We start from the raw sequence: 19,131 nt of genomic DNA on the forward strand, positions 1-19,131 counted from the left end.
GGGGCAATTCAGTCAGTTTCCCTTTTCAGTGCATAAATGCATGCTTAAATCACTGGAAGATTGCTTGGGGCTGTACTAGATACATGAAAAGAAGGACACAGAAAAATCTTATTCATTGATATATATTACTTAATGCTACTACCACAGTAGTACCAGTATCTTAGTAACAGGAGGACAGAGGAGTCAGCAAGCATAACTTGTGAAATAATTTCTCAGTCCAAGTGAGGGCCTACAGCAATGAGCAGAACTAGGTAGCACTGATCACGTGGCTTGCTAACATTGGATCACACATAATATTCGTAATAACGTATGTTACGTGAAATGTATTCACCACTGAGAGTAAGCAGCATGCTAATTGAAACAAAATAGCATTTTTACATAAGACACATCAAAATGAGTAATAATTAATTACTAGTACTCACCAAGCCCTGCATCCTGGACCCCCAGCAGGTTGAGCAGGTCCCTCTCCCAGTCATATACTATTGGACCAGCGGTGCATCAGCTGATGCTGGGTGCGCCAAACGCCAGTGCATCAGCGGACGTGACGGCCCACTCTCCCCCACATCAGCAAATGCTTCTGCTGGCCATACCCACTGCCAGCATAGAGTGGAGGTTGCGCTGCACAAAAAAAAACTCCTCCTCACTACAAATGTCAAGTGGATGCACCCCTTGGCAGCACCAGAGCCCGTAAGGTGTGCAGTTCACTGCAACCCCTGCACTGGTGCCGCCTCTACCCCCACGTTCTGCCATAGAAGCAGGGTGGAAGAACATAAAAAAAGGCAGGGGGAAGAGAACGAATAGAAAGGTAGAAATTAAGTTAGGAGAAGTTAGGGGAAACAAAAAAGTCAAAAAAATTAAAAAAGAGGCAAGATCATAAAATACACAATACAAATACATACAATAAGGAAATAAATGTAAAACAAGGAAGGATTAGTTGGGTAAAATAAGGATGGCTAAGATAAAGTAAGGATTAAGAAGGAGGCACAGCACCATGCACTAAATAGTAAAAACAAGATGGCCACACACAGTGCTGTTCGTGCTTCTGTTGCAACCCGGAGCGTGCACCAATCAGCACAAACGGACGGCCAAGCACAACTCCGCCTGCTCGCGTGGAGTTAGGCAGAGTTCACTGAATTTTTTCATCACTTCGCAAAATTCCCTGTTGCAGAACTCCATGAACTTCGCCCACCGCTAGTCTCAAACTGCAAGTTCAGTCCACTTTTGTTCCTCCATAGTTCCTCCATTGTTCCTCCATAGTTCCAGAGAGGGTCCTGATGTGCTGTGGTTGAGGTTCCATTTTTGTAGAACTCACTAGCTAGCATTTGGTGTTGACCCCTTGGATGCTCTCTAACCAATGAGGGAAAGTTCCCAAGAGCAGGCCATCCTACTTTTATAGCACATCCTGTTTGCCATACTGCAAACTATCCCACAGTACACTATTTATAGGCAAATCCAACATGGGTGAATCTTTCTGTGCCAGTTAGGGTTGTATTTAGGGGAATGAGCTTTCCTCTACTCTTCAGCTATCCCAAACTGGTTTTTGAACCAGCTTCCCTTCCCATTGTATTCGTGCCAAACTGGTTATAGACGGCCTACAGAACAAAGGGACTTACTACCCCAGGTCTCCTTTTGTACTCAACTATGCATGGGCAGACCTCACCCTGGTCCCTTCCCAGTTAAAGAAGTTCTTGGACCCTCCCCAGCTATTTTTCCTGTGTTGATATCTCACATACCCTACATCTAGGTGGAAAGGCCTACACCTTCGATTCTTCTCTATAAGCAGTTTTGAAATCTCATTAAGGGGAAGGGCAGGCAGGGACATATTCCAGCTGACTCATGCTAATTAGCCCACTGAAGCTTCAGGCAGAGAAAGTATGAGTTTTACAAAGTAATTTTCCCTAAATACTTACTAAAAATCTAACTTATAAACTGTAAAACAAGTAATATAATTACTTCTGTAGATTATCCCCATCTAACGTTGTAGGGTACTTATTATTTTATTCTGAATTTTATTTTTTCTCATAGGACAGCTACAGCCCTTCCCAGTAAAAATAGCTTTTGGGCGTCTAGTCACTGGAGATATATACCAACATTACATTTCCAGCATATAACACTTTTAAAGACTAGGCACCCTACCTGGTGGGCTGCAAGGCCTACTTAGGGTTATATAAGTGCTGTAGTCCACAGGTGATATCTAACTTTCCATGTCACTGATATATTTTTTCAGAACCACATATTATAGCCACACTGTATAGCTAAGTATGTCACTAGGGGATTAGCCAATATTACCATATTTTAGATGTTAGAACACATGCACTGTGGCCTGGACAGCAGTATCCCAGTGTGCAGAGTTGAAAAACTAAGTGAAGAAGCCCAATTAGGTTGAAACTGATTATGGGTTGCTTGGGTTCCTGTTTTGTGGGAGCCTGGCAGTTTGGGCATGACTGTTCCCACAGGATGAGGAACAAGACTGATTTGTAGATGGCTGGTTCCCGTCTGAGGTAGCATGATGAGCAAAATAACAATGGACTGGAATGTGGCCCAGACTAATAATTAGTGGCTGGGATTAATTCAGGCATTTCACTCATCACTTTCTTGTGTATCTGAGTTCAAAAACAGCAATATGTGTAAAAACAAATTAGGGTGACTGCAATAAGAAAGGGGTGTAATTATAACATGTACAGGTTATAGAGTCCTCAATAGAAACTGAGTAAAAAACATTACCCATTGCGATTAATATCTGTTTTGTTAGATCAGATCCCAAATTGAAACATTTTTGTGAAGCTATGTGTCAAAGGAGATTAACATCTAGCCAGAATTCGAGACAGTGACAAATGAAAAGTGTATTCCTGTACTACATTTGGGTTGTTTGACTACCAAGTCATGCCTTTCTGGCTCTGCAATGTTCCTACATAGAAATTTCATCATTAATTATTAAGAGGATTCTTGGATGTGTTTTTCATTGTCTATTTAGATAACATTCTGATTGTTTCAGATTCCTTGAAGCTCACACATCACATGTAAAGACAACTCTACAATGATTGAAATATCACTATTGTTTTGTTTTGTTTAGATGAATACATTTATTTTCACATTACTGTAGTTTTGAGATATATAATTATACCTATTGGCAGTCGGCTGGATAAAGTGTGTTAGACCTAACAGCCTTAGGGTGGTCATCCCCCAACTTTGTACCTGCCTCCCTCCATTTTTCTGACCCTGTTTTTGCTGGTTTTAGAACTCTGCACACTTTACCACTGCTGTCCAGTGCTAAAGTGCATATGCTCTCTCCCCTATACATGGTAACTTTGGTTCCTACCCAATTGACACATTTAATTTACCTGCAAGTCCCTAGTAAAGTTCACTACATGTGCCCAGGGTCTGTAAATTAAATGCTACCAGTGAGCCTGTAGCACTGATTATGCCACCCACGTAAGTATGTCCTTAACCATGTCTCAGGCCTGCCACTGCAAGGCCTGTGTATGCAGTTTCACTGCCACGTCTACTTGACATTTAATGCCCCATTTTCTAAATATAAGTCACCCCTAAGGTAAGCCCTGAGTAACTTCTAAGCAGGGTGCTACATGGGTAAAAGACAGGACATGTACTTATGTGTTTTACATGTCCTTTAGTGAAAAACTCATACATTTATTTTCCACTACTGTGAGGCCTGATCTTCTCATAGACTATCATTAGAACTCCCCTAATATACTCTTAAGTGGTCGAATCTGATCTGGAAGGAGTAGCCATGTTTTGTTTGATACTGCCAGAATGGTATTAGAAACTCCTGCTTGGATTTAATATTACTATTGGATTTAATATTACTATTTTATTTTAGAAAGTGGGCATTTCTCTGCACTTACTACCATCTGTGCCTTTTGCAGGTCTCCAATCCACGTCTAGTCTGTGCGCATTGACAGGTCACCTTGTGCATTCGACCCAGAAAATCACAAACACAGTACACTCAGTAATATCTGCATTCATCTGCATACTGAATGGGCCTTACTGGGCAGGAAGGGTGGAGGGGCTCACTGACATTTCAAAGGCCAGTGTCCTTCCCTCACACACAGAGGACTGATAACCCCCAGCAGGGGCAGGCAGGACTGGGCTGAAAAGTGTACTTGTGCACTTCAAAATCACTTCAGAACCACTCTTTGAAATTTCCCCCACTTCAAAGGAATTTTTGGGTATATAAAGTGGGTCTCTGACCCCACCAAATCAGACACTGGACCTGCACCCTGTCAGAGGAACTGCCTGGCTGCCCAAAAGACTCATCTGAACTGCTTTTGCTGAGAAGGACTGCTGCCCTGCTTGCTGTCCTGATGACCTCTGACTTTGCACTTGCTGCACTGCAGACCGGAACAACCCAGCACCAAGTTCCAGACTGGAAATTTTCAGCACCTGCCTTGTGATGAAATTTTTTACTTATCGCCTACAATATCAATGCAGCGCCTGCTTCTTCTACCAGCATGTTCAGGATTTTCAACGCATTGTCCCTGGGTGTCAAAATATCCCCGCATCACAGTGAGGAACCAAAACTGCACACCTGAAAACAACGCAACCCCTTTCAGAGTAGAAAGAAACGACACATTGTCTGTGCCGCGCCGGAAAATCCAACGCAACACCTTATTTTTCTACACATCTCCTCTGCAGTCTCCGTGTGTCTCTATCTTTTACACATCCCAGGTACTGTGTGTAACAAAGAAACAACTATTGATTTCTAAGGACTGTTTTAAACCTTTTAAAAGTGATATTTCAATTTGTGCTTAATGTATCTTTGTTGTTTTGACCTCATTTTATTCAGATAAATATGATCTATTTTTCTAAACCTGTGAGGTGTTTTCACTGTGTTTCTGTATGATTTATTGCACAAAGACTTTACACATTGTTTTCTAAGTTAAGCCTGACTGCTCAGTGACAAGCTCCCATAGGGAGAGCACAGGATAACTTGAATTGTGTTGTGACTTACCCTGACTAGGATTGTTGTCCCTATTTGGACAGCGGTGCCAACTGCCAACTTGAGAACCCATTTCTAACAAAGTGTGAGTGTCATCAATTGCATACAATTGCACATTTGCCCACACCAACCTAAGCCAATGGTAATCACTGTTTTTTAGGCTTTGCCTGTTTTTATGGGAAGTTCATGCATTAGGTTTCTGAGATCAATCATAAGGCCCATCACCAAATTGCAATGTAAAGAGCAGTGTTATTTTGTCAAAAGTGGCAGAATAGGCCTTTTGCTTCTTAAAAGAACGCATTTTCCCCTCCTATTTGGCCATACCCTATTATGGAGTATTCTTTCATTGTCAAAATGGATGCCTCCCATCATACTGTTGGGGGTGGAGGTGTTCTCAGGTTGTTCTGGAAGAGAAATCCAAACACTAGACAGGTTCTTCCAGGTTTTTTTCTGGAACCTAGAAGTTTTTGTTTGAAGAATGGAGACTATTAATTTCAGTACAAAGATATCATAGAGGTCTATACAGAGCACAGAAAGTTGCAGTTTCTAGAATCAGTCTGACCCCTAGACAACTTAGATAGACCTTAATCTTTCCTAATCATGATTGTGTAATAAACTGCAGACCAGCTCCTAATAACTGCAAAGCAGATGCTTTATTGTAACAGAATCAGCTGGAAATTGAGAATAAACTGATACATGATTCATGTCTATTGTTGAGTTTGTGCTCTAACATTATGAATACTCATTCTATTGCTTTAATTAATGTATGTGCATAATTCAGTCTGTAGGTAAGGAGACTTGGTTAAAGAAACAAGGAGATAGAAATGAAAAAGATGGATCTTTGTGTTAAAGGAGGAGCATGTATTTCCACTAGCACAGTTAATGCAGCAAGCTCTGACATGGCTCCATCTTCCTAAATTGCTGGACATTCTGGATTAGCTCAAACATTAGCAGGAAATATGTTTGGTGGTCAAGTCTATTTGCTGATGTCAAAATGAATGTATTTATGTGCAAACATGTTCCATTTGTGCAAAGTTTAAGAGTTCTCATAGTTCACCTGTAGGCTTTGCCTTTTCCACTTGGACCTCATCTAATAGACAGGGTGGCATGGTAATCCTGGTGGTTGTGGTTCATTTGACTAAAATAGGAAATTCTGTATCTTTGTCGGGGTTACCCATTCCTTAAGAGATGGTATAAGCTTTTGCACATTATGTAATTCACTTACATGGTGTTTCACCAGTTTATGAAAAATCATACCATATTCCATTATCTTTTTTGAACGTTGTTCTGCAAATACACATCTTGCTCTACATCCTATGTCAGTTCAGTCAGTGCTCATAGAATGTCAGCATTGCGTGGCAAAATGCGTCACATCTGTGGAAAATGTAATGTGTGATGGCAGCCAGGAAGAAAATTATAATTCCAAGGAATTGTTGAACTTTCATATTGTTTGGAGACTGAGGTGGCCATTATGGTTTATTGAGTGCATCTTTCTTCATTTTCAATGTGTACCTGCTAGGCAGTTGTGCTACAACGTTGCTTCAGCCAGCAACTTGAAAGTGGATTCATGTTTGTCCATTTGGAGAAGGTAATTGCCACAAACAACTCATTTAGGACAGTTTGTACTTCAAAGAATTGTTCAGAAATCAACTTTCCTTGCAAGAAAAATGAACTTTGAAGTCTTTAGTATATTTGATTATCAGTATGAACGTTTGAGGCATTGTTTCACCTGAAATCTGGGAGTTTTCTTGTGAAGTAATGAGATTTATCGTACAACAAACACTTGATAGGAATATGTGAGTATGTGTAAGGTACAATAGCTATTCATCAAATAGTATATATTTGTTTCTGGTACTTGAAACCTCACAATATTGATGGTTGTTAATTGCCTTACAGATACTTTGGTAATGGACCTTTTTGCAGGGTTATCTCTAATCTTTTGCCTCCTTCCTCCTATTTTTTCTGACCTGTTTTTGTTGGCTTTAGGACTCTTGGCACATTACCGCTCCTAACCAGTGCTAAGTGCATGTGCTCTCTGTGTAAATTATATTGGTGATTGGTTTGTCCATGATTGGCATATTTGATTTATCGGTAAGTCCCTAGTAGAGTGCACTGGAGGTGCCCAGGGCCTGTAAATCAAATGCTACTAGTGGGCCTACAGCACTGGCTGTGCCACCCACATGAGTAGCCCTGTAAACAAGGCTCAGACCTGCTACTGCAGTGTTTGTGTGTGCAGTATTGTACTGCAATTCAACCTGGCACGTGTACCCACTTGCCAGGCCTAAACCTTCCCTTTTTATATATGTTAGGCACCCCAAAGGTAGGCTCTAGGTAGCCTCATGGGCATGGTGCAGTGTATGTTAAAGATGGGACATTTACCGATGTATTTTACATGTCCTAACCGTGAATCCTGCTAAATTCGTTTTTCACTGTTGCAAGGCCTATCTCTGTCATAGGTTAACATGGGGGCTGCCTTTAAATAATTTTAAGGTACATATTCCCTTTGGGAGAAGATGGAAATGTGGAGTTTGGTGTCTCTGAAATCACAATTTTAAAATACATTGTTTAGTGAAGTTGGTATTTAGATTGTTAGTTTGAAAAAGCCAATTTTAGAAAGTGGGCATTTTCTTTCTTTAACCATTCCTTGACTCTGCCTGTCTGTGGATTCCCTGTCTGGATCAATTTGACAGTTGGACTGTTTGTGAATCCCCTTTAGACAGTGAGACAAAGGGAGCTCGGGTGTAGCCTGCATATCCTGATGAGCCATCTGTGCTAGAGTGGAGGGAGGAAGGGCCACTTACACCTGAATGGGCTGTGCCTGCCCTCTCACAATGCAGTCTCCAACCCCCTGGTGTGTGTCTGGGGCCTGGCCTGAGCAAGTTTGCCTACTTCAAAGGCAGAAAGGGGTATAAGTAGTGGCCCCAAAACCCCATACTTTAGATTTCTTCAAGATCACCCCTGGAACCAAGAGGAACCTCTGCCTTGGAGAAGATCTGAAGAGCTGAGGAGAAGTGCTGCCCCTTCCTGTGACTGTGCTTTGTTGGGCTACCCTGTATTTACTGCTTCTGCCTGTGAAATGGGACAAAGACTGGACTTTATTGTGCATTTCTGCTTGGGAAGAATTTCCAAGGGCTCGAACTGAGATTGCCTCCTGTTTTGAAGTCTCAGGGCCATCAAAGGCTTCCTCTGCTAACAACTGGACTCTCTGCTGAGACTCCTGCCCTGCCAAGTGGTGCCCTATCCAGTCCCTGGACCCTTGAAAGGTGAAGTTGGCAGTCAAGAGCTTAAAATCCACACACAGGACTCAGTGCAAGGACATTTTCGATGCACCATCTGCAACGTGGCTGATAAACAACGTGCCGCCAGCTTTGCGGCTAAAATCGACGCTCCACCTGCATCGTGGCTAGGAGATCAACGCATCACGGCTGGAGAAATCACACCCGCTTGCGGCTGCTGCTAATGACACAAATCCCATGCAGCGCAGTTTTCTAACACCATGCAACAGGATTTTCCACACATCGTCCCTAGGCATTATAGTCAACCCGACTCTGCGCAGATTTGAGGTGCCCCATCCGGAAATCTACACATCTCTCTGTCTTGCAAGGGAGAAAAACAACGCATCGTCGACCCGACCGGAGAAGAAACGACACACAGCCTCCCTTACCAGGAAGGAATCGATGCAATGCTGCCTTTTCCGATGCACGGTCTCCCATGCAGCTTTATTTTTGACGCTAACCAGCCACTTTGTGCCACATCAACATTTCCATTGTTTTCTATGGAGTAAGACTCTTATTCTTTTGAAATTTTTTTTTTAAATTTTTGTATGTTGGATTTTTGTCATTGTGGTCTTGTTTGATTTAAATAACGATTACTTATTTTACTAAACTGGTTTGGTGTCCATTTTGTAGTGTTTTCTCTGTATTACTGTGGGTGTTGGTACAAAAACTTTATACATTGCTTCTGAGAGAAGCCTGACTGCTTGTGCCAAGCTACCAAGGGGGTAAGCAAGGGTTATCTAAGCGTGTTTCTCTATTACCCTGACTAGAGTGAGGGTCCTTGCTTGGACAGAGGATAACCTGACTGCCAACCAAAGACCCCATTTCTAAGAGATGCACATACAAAGCACTTGAAGCTGGTTTTATAATCTATAGACTGCACATTCCTGAAGCAAAAGATAGTTTATTTATGCAGAGGAGGAGGGTGGTTTAACATTCATGTATTATTGAACTTCCAATTCAGAAATAGCAAATTGACTTCAAGAGCACATAGAGTGGTTAAAAGAGATATTTAAAAAATATAACATATCTACTGTTAGATAGGATGCCTTTCTCTAACAACATCTGTTTGCCTTTAGATACACATCTTGACCTGGAGATGTGAGTGCCCTGCAGAGTGAGGAATAAGAGGGTGATATCCAGTGTCCCTGTTTTCTCCCTTATCCTATTTCTCACTCCCCATTTTCATTTTTGCCTACATATCCCTACCTGGTGAGTTTAATGATGGATGCGGTGTGAGAGTGCATCACTTCTGTTGGATTTTGAGTACAAGCTTAGTGCTTTCTGACACCAAGTCAGAAAGTTTATCATTTTCTTCAAATTTGGGCGATTGCTGGGTATATGCGTTTGATGAATTTGCATACAAATAAGTCAGTTAGCAATTGGTAGGAGGTCTGTGGACTTCATAGGGGGGTAAGATATTATTTTCTGAGGATGAGTTTGGTGTGGGAAGTTTTGAGGTGGCTGAGAAGAGGTTGTTGATGAGGAAGAGGGTGATGATGACTCTGGCTGGGTGGTGCTGCAGAAGTAGATGATTGTACATTCGAAGATGTACAGAGGATCTCGATCTGTTGGGGGGCAGCAGTGCCACTGCTTTTAAGAAGCTAAGTTACACCTCCATCAGAGAAAAGTATTGACTAGAGGAGGATATTTTAAACATTCTTCAGGAATTTGGCTTTGCGCAAGGAGTTCAGGGTATAATTTGCACATGAAGTGATTGACCAAGATGATGCAGAGGTCTTGCCACTGGATGATACCAGGAAATGTTGCATTCTTGGTTTTGCAGTTTGGTGATGACTTTCTTGGGGATCTGCATTGGTGAACGTGCCATGTAGTTTTGCATAGCATTTTTATGGTGGCTTTGCATAGCCTGAGGTTATCTTGAAAATAAAGCGTGTTATTATTGTTATACTATTCTACCACAGTTCTTCCAGGACTCTGTTTTAGATTTTATTTCTTTCAGACCTTTAGAGAACCACCCTGGCTTGCCACAGTTTCCTGAGGGAATGACGGTCTTGAGAGCGATCAGATTGTCAAAGACAAAAGTTAGCCAGTGTTTTAATTGCTTTATGTTTTTGTACTGTCAGTTAGTAGGGAACTGAAGAGTCTTAGTTGAGGATGAGTTGCTTTAAATGGTTTTAATGATTGAGATTGCTGCATTTTCAGAATGCAGGCTGCCTAAGGTGGTATCAGGTTGTGTCGGTAAGGCATGAATCCCTTTGATGGTAATGTATCATGTGGTAGAAAAACTGTGTGCAGAATATGTTTGAGAAAGTTTGAGTCGCTGGAGAGCAGTTAGTGTAGGAGCAACCCTTACATTGCTTGCATGCTTGACATGACCAATTTCAACAGGAACATATGGGACTTTGTCACCCAACTGCATATCAACTCCCGCTCCAAAATCCTTCTAGGAGACCTTAACCTTCCCCTAGAAGACCTGACTGACAACCAACTCAGCCATACTCCTTGAAAGTCTTGGAAACCTTGGATTCACCCAGCACGTGTCAGCCCCAACTCATGCTGCTGGACACAACCACTCCCATCATCTGGACTGACTATGCCATTGTTAGCTTTGCAATCAATATTCCTCACCATAGAAAAACCTGCACAACTGTCCCTGACCACTGACAATGGACAAACTATCTGAGGTGGATTGGGCTTCGGCCCTCCACAAAAGCAAACCATAGCTCATAGGCCACCTATCAAATGACATCAATAAGTTTAACAACTGGATCATTACGTGCAGTGATGCCTTGGCTCCCAGAAAACAACTGGAACAGAGATGGAGAGAATCAGATAAGGAAACATTCAAATCTCCCCTCAAACGCTACAACCATCAAATCCAGGAAACCAAAAAATAAGGCCCCAGTTAAGCGTATTGACAACAGCAAGGAATTTTTTGCCATTATCAAAGACTTCAGCATACCAGCTGCAACCACTAACAACATCACCTCGACCCAAGAACTATGAATTGAACTCTCAGACTTCTTCCACAACAATATCACAGCCATCCACACCAACTTTGACCTCACAACAGGACCCAAAATCCTTGCACTAAGTCTTCCATTATTTGACAAAAGCTCCACCTTGATAAAATGGAACCCCATCACCACAGAGGAAATGCAACTCTCATGAAGGCCATCTACTCTGGGGCCACGTCTGACGTGGGACACTGCATGGTGGCTGATTGAACGTGGACCCATACCACCCCAGTACACATGCAAGCCACTTCAGGATCATTATTCACAAGATGGTCATGATTGCACAGGTAAATGCCACCACGACGCACTGCTTCCACACCCTGTGAATTTTATAAAAGATATTCAAGCCCTCCTCACCAGCAGCCTGCACTTTGGAAAAATCCTCTACCCTGGTTTCACCAACCAATCCTCCTATGCCAGTCTCACGTTATACCACATCTTTGGGAACGACACTGGTTCCTATATATAAACATGCACAATTCAAGCTCTCACACGTATGCAATGCACTACATTACACTGGTGTGACCTACCTAGACAGATGAGTACAGTTTCACCAATCCACCAGTCACCTCCGCTCATCTGAACTCTCATGAGCACACAAGCCACAAATGTGCAAAACAGAGCAGGAGGTTGTATCTTCTGATATATAACTCCTAAAGCATGGAACAACCTCCCTCACCACATCAGAGCCTTCTCATTGGTTCCTGAATTCTGCAAGAAGCTGACAATCTGGCTTTTTAAAGTCATCCTAGATGCAAGACCCACTGACCTGTAAAGTGCCAGGATACCCTCACAGTTGATAGGATACTATAAAAATAAACATAACAAGTGGTCAGGTCAGACGTGAAGGTAGAGCATACTGTTAGGTTAGGCATAGGAAGGCTAAGATAATGACACAACTGTAATACTGAACACAGTACGTAAATCAATATGTACTGAGTTATGACCGAAAATGGAATACATTTTTTGGAGGTAATAAATATTATAAACGAAAATGGAATAACTTTTTGGAGGGTATACATTATCATTTCAAAGGTTTTGCTTCAAAAGAATTAATAAGATAGTAGGCAATCTATTTAAATGTGCAAACCATCAGGAAATTTAAATAACGTAATATTGCAATAAGAAAGCAAATTCAGAAGAAGGTGGAGTACAATGCTGCATGGGATTCATCCAATTACTAGGTGGCAAACTTTGTCTGTTTGTTGGGATTGTCATCAGAGAGGGAGAGGATGTGCTGGGAGTTCTCGACGTATGAGATGATGCCAATTCCGTTAGTCTCGATGATGTGGGCTCAAATATTTTTGCCAACTGATGTCATGCAGAACAGCATGAGGACTCAGCAAGGATTCCTAGGGGACTCCACAGATCAGTTTGGTTACGGCTGAAATGCACTGGGCATGGCTTACCAACTGGGTGCTCCATCAGAAAAAAAGGGCTGTTAATCCCCATTTTGTGGATGCGTTGAATGATGATTGGGTAGGATATGGTGTTGAAAGCAGCTAAGAGGTTGAGCAGGATGAATACTGCTGTGTCTCTTTTATCCACGATAAGCTGAATATCATAGGTAGCGGTGATGAGGGTGGTCTCAGTGTACTGACTGGGCCTGAATCCTTATTGAGAAGGGTCCAGGAAGCATTTGTCTTTGAGGGGATTGGCCAGTAATTTGTTGACAAATTCGTCCAGCTGGGAAGGGAAGCACATGGATCAATCTGTAGTTAGCCTGAGTCTTCAGATCTACTAATGATTTCTTCAGAAGAGGTAATATGGTGGCATGTGTCTAGGCATCCAGGAAGGTGACAGTGTTGAGGGAGTTATTGAGTATCGAAGTGAGTGTACTGTTGATGGTTTTGAGTACTATGGTGAAGATGTAGTGTGAGCTAGGCCAGTGGGGCGGCCAAGTGAATGGAACACATGGTGAAGATGTTTTTTTTAGGTGATGGGGGGACAACAGCCCTTGTTAGTGGGCAGGGGGTTCTTCTCATCCGGTTGTTTGGAGAGCAATGAGGTTGGAGATGTCCAGGTGAGGAGCAAAGTTGTTGGACATGGTGCACATTTTGTCCCTGAAGTAGCTGGAGAGCTGGATGCAGAGATAGTGTGATGAAGTGACAGTTGTGGAGCTGACAGGGGCAGGTGACTTCCTTTACTATGACAAAACTTTATTTGGCATTATTGGAGCTGTTCTCAATTTGTTTTGTCAGGCTGAGCATTTGGTGGATCTGTTCCCCACTTTAATCCTCATTCAGGACTCCTGCTATATTGGTTACAGTGAGAGTCTGCACACCAATCAAGTGGAAGACCTGAACTGGAAACATCACCTTTCACAGCAGTTATCATTCATACATGTGAAACCAAACCTGCATGCAAATGTATGGCTTGCCATTCAAGTTTCCAAACATCAACCACCCAGCGTGGCCAGGTAGTGTGCTTTTGGCAAAGTTAGGACTATCTTCAGATTTTAAAGCTCTAGCCCCTTCAGAAGGTCTGCCAGGTTTCCCAAACTAGAGCCATAGATAATAGTCACCATGGGACGATGCTCCATGTTCACCAGCAGCCAGCCATCTGTCTCTTTACACTCCTCATAGCTGTAACCCCCTCCTCAAACTCTTCTATTCTCCATGTTCCTCATGTTCCTCCCACCGAGGGCTTTGTGGATGTGAGACCATCACTGTAGCATGAAGCACATGACACAAGACAGGCATGAGACAGTCACAGTGCAGACCACCAACTGCAAAGAGTGCAAGGTTCAGAAATCACCAGCATGTGTCAGGGCATTTGCAACGGTGAGAGAGGAGTGTCACAATGCCGGATGCAATAACAGAGCCAAGGTTTCTTAGTAGAATCAGTCTACAATGTTACACTGCATGCCTATGCTGAGCTTCCTCTGGAACAACACAGAACAGTCATCAGTCATCAATCCGCCCCTCTGATCCCAACATGGCTACCACCCTGACTCATTCCCTTTAACATCAACCATGATTAATCTCATCATAGCCTCTCTTCAATATGGCCTTTCTACATTTACTACTAAAACCTAAACTTAAAGTGATGATACACCAAAGTCAGGGCAGAAATCTCCACACAGAAAAAGAGAGAACAGGTGGAGGCGGAACCACTACACACATTGGTGAATAGCACTTTTAGTATGTTTGTAGTACTATTACAGCAGTACTCACATACTACAAAGTGCATTTTGTGTATAGGAACCATAGAGTAGATAAATATTTGTGTGTGAACTCTGGGAAGAAGTTTAAGCCAACTTAGACATACAGTTTTGGTAGTTCTTATTCTAATATTCTACTTTCTAGTATAGTTTGAGGGAAGGACTTGAACAACTCTTTTACGATATTCAATCTTCTGCAGGGTCCATAAGATTTAACTGTGGGCTTAATGGACAAGAGTAATCTACTGGGCATGGCCAAAATCTTAGCACTGATCACCAAAATATAACCCCTGTAGCAGTGATTGTTCTTTGAGAATGTTTACAAATGTGTCTATCAGCAAATTCTGTGATACTCATGGGGGTCTGGTTATGATGGCTGTACTATTATACTTAATTTATTGATTTAGGGTGGAGTACCAAACGCCAACTGCTGATATCTTTTTTCACACTCTCAATAGATTCAACATCCAGTTGCCAAATACACAAATATTTTTTTTCCAAATCACTGCTATTTCTATTTTTGCAATGCAACTTTTCTACTCATTATAACCTGTGAATTCAGCCAAAAAACTCTGTAATATGATGATAGCACGATTAGGCCACTGCTCTAAATGGTTTACAGATGTTGTGTTATGTGCAACATTTTATCAACAAATTGTTAACTTTGATTTTCTTACTAATGCGTACTTGGGTAGTGTTTGCCATTTTAACCCATTTATCCAGTAGAAAGTATACATGGTCAGATGGTAGTCCTAAATAATGTCTGGTTCTCGTTTCAAAGGCCACCTTGTTCAGCCTAAATGGGGCCCTTTCAGGATTCCCTCCTACCAAGATCTCAACTTTACATGCACCCTTATGGGCTAGCTTTGATTGTGACTCAACAATAACATTGCACTCTCACCCACACAATGGAACAGTCGAAGCCATTAAAATGTACCAATTCCATATGATATGAATCAATAAAGAAAAGACTCGATGCCATACAACTTTAAACCTTTCCCTCTTTTAAACGTGTATACAGTTTGGATTGTCTCTGCCCATTTCGTGCAATCTCTTACTGGCATGGCTGCAGGTTTATCCATAAACAGCTTGGTGATTTTCACATACAGATGATCTTAACAATGGTGTGCCTAAGAATATGCCCCAACAACTTAGAGTGGTACCCCTCACACCACTAAAGGGACAGGGGTAATGTATATACTCAAACAAAATATTCCTTTTAAGGATATTCACAGTATAAAAACCCTATTTAAGTTGCTGGCACACACCTAATCTTACAAGGAGTGTTAATGGTTGTCTTATAGCCGTATATAAGCCTTAGTCACAATAAATTCCCTTCTACATCCTCATTTTGTCTGTAATTCTTCTTGCACTTTTATTTTCATATAAATATTTCAATAAATACAAAATGCAATCACCAAATAATGATATTTCATAGCACATTAATATAAAAATAAAAAAATGTTTTCTTTTTTTTAAAACAACATTTGTATACAAATAAAGACTTTGGGCCTTATTATGAGTTTGGCAAATGGTTTAGGTCATCCGCCTAACTTCCGACGGGTAGGTTGCCACCATATTGGCTACCTCCCCACTGGGCCCATCAAGAGTTTCCTGCTAGGTCAACGGGCTGAAACCTGAGTTTCTGCCCACCGGCCTAGCATAAAACAAAACAGCCTACAGCATTGTCTGTGGCTCGTAATCGAGCCAGGGGCAATACTGTAGGATGCAGGGTGCACTAGCACCCTCATAATATTCACTGTCTGCAAAGCAGACAGTGAACATTGTGACTGTGATGGCCAGGGGGCCCCTGCACTGCCCATGCCAAGTGCATGGGCCCCCATGGGCTTCCCTGCACCTGTTCTCCGCTATAAAATGGCTGGCAGAGAATGAGGTTGAAATCCCCAGGGCAGCACTGCTTTCAGCGATGCCCTGGCAGATTAGGACTGCCACAATCGCCAGACCGCTGGATCTCTGATACTGGTGGAGCTGCCGATCCTACCGTGGCCCGACCACGATGGTCCTAATATGGCATTCAGACAGCCTCATTGGCAGCGGTCCGACTGCCATCTGCGAGCCTGATGGACAAGTGACCACCAGACTCGTGTTGAGGCATTTTGTCTTTCAAATGAAATCTAAAAACTGTCGACCCGGCGTTTTGGTGGCATTTCAGATGGTTCAGCCCACCTTCTTAAGGATAAGTTTATAAGTTCACAAATTGTTTTTTTGTATGTAAGAAATAACAAAAAAAATACAAAGACAATATTTACAATCTCATACTATATACATCTGAGGGTTAACAACGGCTACACATTGTTCGCCATATATCACTAACCACCATCTCTACCACTCTCTTTCTTGTAAAGAGGTAACTTAAATATCACAATTTTAAACCTTTTTTGAGTATTACTCATCAAACCCCTTTTCTTTAAAAAAAAAAGTCATACTAATTTGCTACAATCTCTATTGTGTGCCAGCCTATTACTTTACAAGCTCAAACTTGTTCTATATACATTACTACTCATTTTTCTTGCTGTGTGTGGGGCAGCACTTTGAGGTAAGAAATTATGTGATCATGCAATAAATACTCTACTTCTTTGTGATGATTGGAAAGGGCAGGCCTGATGCCCATTTTACCTAAAATGGTCCTGCTTGGTAAATTTTCAAATTTTCTGTTCAAACTATCTCAATTAAAAACAAAAGACTTTCAAGACTGTTCCCCAAAAATCTGCTCTTAGAATCATTTAAACTCTTCAATATTCTCAGAAGAACATTCCATTGCAGCAGAAAAGAAGTTAGTTGTAAAGAGCTACACATTTATCAGAAGCACTGTAGAACATGTAGGTAGTAAATTAGAAATGACAGCTTTCTGAAAAAACAAGATCACAGTACCAACAGTGACAGTAAAATCCCATGCAGAAGAAACTTTATCTATTATAATTCTTGTGGAAGGCAATATAATTCTTATGACAATAAAAATACAGAAATAGAGAAATGACCATCAGAATACATGCAGCAGGAAATGTGTCCATCGCTACTACAATGTGAGTTTCTGTTTGTCTACTGTGTTCATCAGTTAATGTTTCTACGTAGACATGTTCTACAGTGATATTTTGCTTGTCCTTCCACTAACGTTTCACAGAAAGCCTGCCAAGCAGTTACTGTACCACAGAATGCCTTACCTTAATTTCATGCACCAACAGCCTGAAAAGTTGCAAAGTGTGTTATAAATTTTAACGGTCATTTATATATGTGTTTGCCTATGAGGTATTAGTCAACAGTATACCCATTAATTACTGTGCCAAACATTCTTGTCCACTTTCTAACTCCGCCTTTACTTCTTAATGTCTCCTCTTGTCTGTACTTCCTCTTTCCCTTCCACCATGACTCCATTAATATATCTCCTTCCCAAAATTCTCACTCCATCATACATCTCCAATCTTACTCTTTCTTTCATGCTTAGTTAATATTTACACAGATTGTGTCACCCACTCTCTCTAACTTATGCATATGTTGGATGGTAACCCAGTACCTCTAACACCCACTTTCTCACTCACCTTTACTTGCTTCCTTTGTATCTCAGACATTCTCTTAACTGTCTCAGTATTTCTTTACTGTTCACTAAATTAACATCTGTGTCACTATCTGCTCGCCATCACTTTAGTTCTATCACAATCTGACTATCTCAATATCTCACTTAAACACTTCCACTTTCTTTTGCTCTGTCCCATGAACGTATTCATACTCACACTCATCATGTCACTGAATAACTGACAAGCTTGGCGCTTTCTCTATCTAACATTTTACTTATTCTCACACTCTACTGTTTGCTGTCTATCACCATGTATATATTCGGAAATATTCATACAAGTGAAGCAGGAACTGGTACTGTAAAAATACATGGTTATATTTAAGAGGGCCTAGTGCCACTTTAGCACCGCCTTAGCATAATTTTTTTTACGCTAAGTTGGCGCTACTTTTACATATTTACAAAGTGGTGCAATGCATGTATTGCGCCACTTTGTAACTCTTTGCATTATATTATGCATGGGGAATTTCTTTGCATCATTTTTTGGCACTTTCAACGCCTGCTCAAAGCAGGCATCAAAAGGGGGTACACCATTGTTTACAATGGACCTCTATGTACTGTTCAGGGTTAGTGCCAAAATGTTGGCGCTAACCCTGAACAGTACATCAATAGCGTCAAATATTTTGATGCTGTTGCCCCCTACCCTGCCCTATGGTTTGCCGTATCTTAGAAACAGCGCACACATGTTGGCGGTAGGGGGCGCTTAGGGACGCAAGGAAAGTTGTGCTGCACTGGGCACAGCGCCACTTTCCTTAAATCTGCCCCTAAAAGCGTGAGCAATGCGAAAAGCAACAAAAGGAATGCTTTATTTCCTTATCTCTGAAAAATGTGACTGCATTCCTCATTTTGTTTGTTTAGTTCTGCTTTCCACACAGCCTACAAAGATCTTTTCCCTTGTTCAAAGATTTATGTCCCAGAAAAGGCATGTGTAATGCATTCTCTTCATGTCCTCTTGAGCGTTGATAAGTTGCTTTCTGCACGGGTGAGCAGGTGTCCAGCTTAGATAGAACATAGCCCCGCTCTCATTCAAATTCTCCGTCAAGGATCTGACAGCATTGCTCCAGTTTTGACGGATCTGCTCAATCTTTATTTAACTAGTGAGCACGTCCACCCACAATGGAAGCATGTGTGATCAAACCCCTCTAAAAAAAACGGGGTTTTGATTT

Source organism: Pleurodeles waltl, chromosome 10 (assembly GCF_031143425.1).
Source record: "Pleurodeles waltl isolate 20211129_DDA chromosome 10, aPleWal1.hap1.20221129, whole genome shotgun sequence".
In the NCBI taxonomy this organism is placed as follows: domain Eukaryota; kingdom Metazoa; phylum Chordata; class Amphibia; order Caudata; family Salamandridae; genus Pleurodeles; species Pleurodeles waltl.